This window comes from Lathyrus oleraceus, chromosome 7, assembly GCF_024323335.1.
Source record: "Lathyrus oleraceus cultivar Zhongwan6 chromosome 7, CAAS_Psat_ZW6_1.0, whole genome shotgun sequence".
Taxonomy (NCBI): domain Eukaryota; kingdom Viridiplantae; phylum Streptophyta; class Magnoliopsida; order Fabales; family Fabaceae; genus Lathyrus; species Lathyrus oleraceus.
Genome location: NC_066585.1, coordinates 31,416,626 through 31,420,941, shown reverse-complemented (window position 1 = coordinate 31,420,941; position 4,316 = coordinate 31,416,626). Strand labels below are relative to the sequence as shown.

At 40.3% G+C, this 4,316-nt stretch overlaps 1 pseudogene; it reads right to left on the bottom strand.

The window, feature by feature from the left end:
* Nucleotides 1-618: 618 nt before the first annotated feature.
* LOC127108720 (uncharacterized) lies at nt 619-718 on the bottom strand (annotated as a pseudogene).
* Nucleotides 719-4,316: the final 3,598 nt, after the last annotated feature.

The window sequence follows — 4,316 nt, the reverse complement described above, 5'->3', positions numbered from 1 at the left end:
TCGTAACTCTTCCGTTACGCTGTAGAGACTAAGGTTTCTTTTTTTCTTCTATTTTCTTTCTTTCGTTGATTTGTATGCCACGCACTCGCTCTCAAGGCGAACCGCTCTATTTACGAATCAACGATATCGAACTATATCTCCGAGTCTTACGACGAATTCGGGAATATCGTGCTGAAAACAATCTCCCTCCTATAGACCTTCCTGATCTCAAAGATTTTCCTTCTTTAACCGAGATGGCAGAACCAGCTCGTGCTCTTAGAGATTACGCCGCTCCATCGCAAGATGAACCGCATTCAAGTATTGCTCCGCCCGCAATCGAAGCAAACAACTTTGAACTTAAACCTTCGTTGTTGCAGGCTGTGCAACAGAACCAATTCTCTGGAAATCTTACCGAAGATCCAAACCTTCATTTATCCGTATTTGTCCAATACGCTGATACTGTTAAAGCTAATGGTGTCACTTCAGAGGCAATTCGACTTCGTCTTTTTCCTTTCTCATTAAGAGATAGCGCTAGAAGATGGCTTCAATCTCTTCCTTCCAACTCAGTCACCACATGGAACGAGTTGAAGAAAGTTTTTCTTGCCCGATATTTTCCACCAAGCAAAACAGCTATGTTAAGAGCCCAGATAAACGGATTTAAACAGAAAGACAACGAGAGTCTTTTCGAAGCATGGGAAAGATACAAAGACATGATGAGACTTTGCCCACACCATGGTTTGGAAGACTGGTTAGTAATTCACACATTTTATAATGGTCTCTTATACAATACAAGGTTAACAATAGACGCCGCTGCAGGTGGTGCACTAATGAACAAACCTTACGCTGATGCTTACCAACTTATCGAGAGCATGGCCCAAAACCACTATCAGTGGGGAACCGAACGAACGAATGTGGAAAAACCTCAACCGAAAACTGGCATGTACGAGATAAGTAACCTTGATCACGTCAATGCAAAAGTGGATGCTTTGGTCCAGAAAATTGAAAGTTTAAACGTATCACCTCCAGCAGCCGTGGTTGCTATAACTCAGAATTGCGAGGTCTGTGGAATCCAAGGCCACACTCCTGCGGAATGTCAACTCTTGACTGGAATCCAAGCAGAGCAAGTAAACTATGCTCAAGGAAGCCCCTATTCGAATACCTATAACCCAAATTGGAAGAACCATCCAAACTTTTCATATAAGAGTAATAATGCTTTATACGCACCTGGACAGTCTCCAAATCAAGCCCCATCTACACCTCCGGGATATCAGAAACAGAATCCTAACAATAATACCCCTAGAAAATCCAACTTGGAAATCATGATGGAAAACTTTATAGCTTCCCAACAACAAACCAATAAAGATTTCTTAAACCAGAACATACACACTGGCGAACAACTTAAACAACTAGCAAGCAAAGTAGATGCCCTGGCTACCCATAACAAAATGCTGGAAACGCAAATATCTCAAGTAGCTCAACAACAAGCACCTACTGCTGCACCAACTGGTACATTCCCTGGACAGCCCCAACCCAATCCGAGAAGCCAAGCTCATGCAATTATATTAAGAAGTGGAACGGAAGTGGAAGGACCGTCTGACCCAAGGATAGAAAACCAAAACCCTAAGAAATCTACTGAGGAAAATGAACCTAAGGAAAAGGAAGAGAGTAATAAGGAAACCCTAGAAAAGAAGGAACCTTATGTACCTCCACCACCTTACAAACCACCTATACCTTACCCTCAAAGGCTTGTTAAAACCAAAGATGTAGGCCAATTTAGAAAATTTGTTGATCTCCTTAAATAATTGAACGTTACAATTCCGTTTACCGAAGCTATTACGCAGATGCCCTCATATGCTAAATTCTTAAAAGAAATTCTTTCTAATAAAAGGAAACTTGAGGATAGCGAAACCGTTACACTCCCTGCCGAATGTAGCGCTATAATCCAAAACATGCCCCCTAAACTCAAGGATCCGGGTAGTTTCTCTATACCCTGTCACATAGGAAAATTTGTCATCGACAAAGCCTTATGCGATTTAGGAGCCGGAATTAGCGTTATGCCTTTATCCATATGTAAGAAACTGGAAATGGGAGAATTAAGACCGACCAAAATGTCTGTGCAATTAGCAGATCGTTCCATCAAATATCCTGTAGGAATCCTTGAAAACGTTCCCGTACACATAGGTCAGTTTTACATTCCCACTGACTTCACAATTATGGACATTAGAGAAGATGATTCGACACCTATTATACTAGGAAGACCATTCTTAGCAACTGCCGGTGCAATCATAGACGTAAAACGAGGACGACTCACCTTCGAAGTAGGTGAAGAGAAAATTGAATTCATTCTTTCCCAATTCTTGAAAGCACCTGCAATAGGAGATACATGTTACTTCATGGATATCATCGATGAATGCATAAAAGAAGCAGAGTCAGGAGAAGACAAATCATCAGACTATCTTTTAGAGGACAAATCTAAACAATGCCTAGCAATAACACCGGATCCTACGCAGTGTCTTAACAAACCAACCCCTGATTTGAAAACACTTCCCAAAAATCTGAGATATGAATTCCTAGACTTAGAACTTGAACGACCTGTGATAGTTAATGCAGATCTAGGAAGACTCGAAACAGAAAAACTCCTACATATCTTAAGAAAATATCCAACCGCACTAGGATACCACATCACCGATCTTAAAGGAATAAGCCCTTCTATTTGTATGCACCGCATCATGTTAGAAGAAGACTGTAAAACCTCTAGGGAACACCAGAGAAGACTAAATCCGATCCTAAGTGAGGTAGTAAAGAAAGAAATAACCAAGTTATTGGAAGCAGGTATTATATATCCTATATCTGATAGCAAATGGGTTAGTCCTGTACACGTTGTACCAAAGAAAGGAGGCATAACCGTTATTGAAAACGAAAAAGGAGAAACTATAACTAAACGAATCGAATCGGGATGGAGAATGTGCATTGATTATAGGAAACTAAACAAAGCAACCCGAAAAGATCATTTCCCTTTACCATTCATTGACCAAATGTTAGAACGATTAGCTAAACATTCACATTTCTGTTATTTAGACGGTTATTCAGGCTTCTTTCAAATACCAATTCACCCTGATGACCAGGAAAAGACAACATTCACATGCCCTTTTGGTACCTTCGCTTATAGACGAATGCCGTTTGGTCTGTGTAATGCCCCTGCAACTTTTCAAAGATGCATGATGGCAATATTCGCCGACTTTCTCGAAAACATCATGGAAGTATTTATGGATGACTTTTCTGTATACGGACAAAGTTTCGAAGAATGCCTTGAAAACCTGGAAAGAGTCCTGGAGCGATGTGTAAAAGTAAACTTAGTACTTAACTGGGAAAAATGCCACTTTATGGTACAAGAAGGCATTGTTTTAGGACACATCATCTCGAACAGAGAAATTGAAGTAGACAAAGCCAAAATAGAGGTAATCGAAAATCTTCAACCCCCAAGAACCGTGAGAGAAGTACGAAGTTTTTTAGGACACGCCGGTTTTTACCGACGATTCATCAAAGACTTCTCTAAGATAACTAAACCCTTAACCGGACTGTTGATGAAAGATGCTGAATTCATATTCGACGATAACTGTTTAAAAGCATTTCAAACTCTTAAACAAGCATTGATCTCCGCACCCATTATGCAGACACCAGACTGGAATGAACCATTCGAAATAATGTGCGATGCCAGTGATTATGCTGTAGGTGCTGTTTTAGGACAAAGAAAGGATAAAAAGCTTCACGTTATATATTACGCTAGCAGAACCCTGGATGAAGCACAGATGAATTATGCCACAACCGAGAAAGAACTCCTAGCAGTGGTATTTGCGCTAGATAAATTTCGTTCTTACCTGGTAGGAGCCAAAATAATAGTTTACACTGATCACGCTTCTATCAGGTACCTTTTAACAAAAAAGGATGCTAAACCTAGACTCCTAAGATGGATCTTGTTACTACAAGAATTCGACTTAGAAATCAAGGACAAGAAAGGAACTGAAAACGTAGTAGCAGACCATCTCTCTAGACTTGAGAACCTTGAACCGGAAAGAACATCCATTAATGATGATTTCTCGTATGATAAACTCATAGCTACTTTGGAAGAGAACAACTCCGACATGCAAGTAGAAACCACCTTAGCTATATCTGTCATACCATGGTACGCTGATCTAGTCAATTATTTAGCTGCCGGAATAGTTCCACCTACTTTATCTTACCAGCAGAAGAAACGATTCTTCCACGACATAAAACACTATTACTGGGATGATCCCTTACTTTTCAAAAGAGGCCCCGATGGTATTTTCCGTCGATGT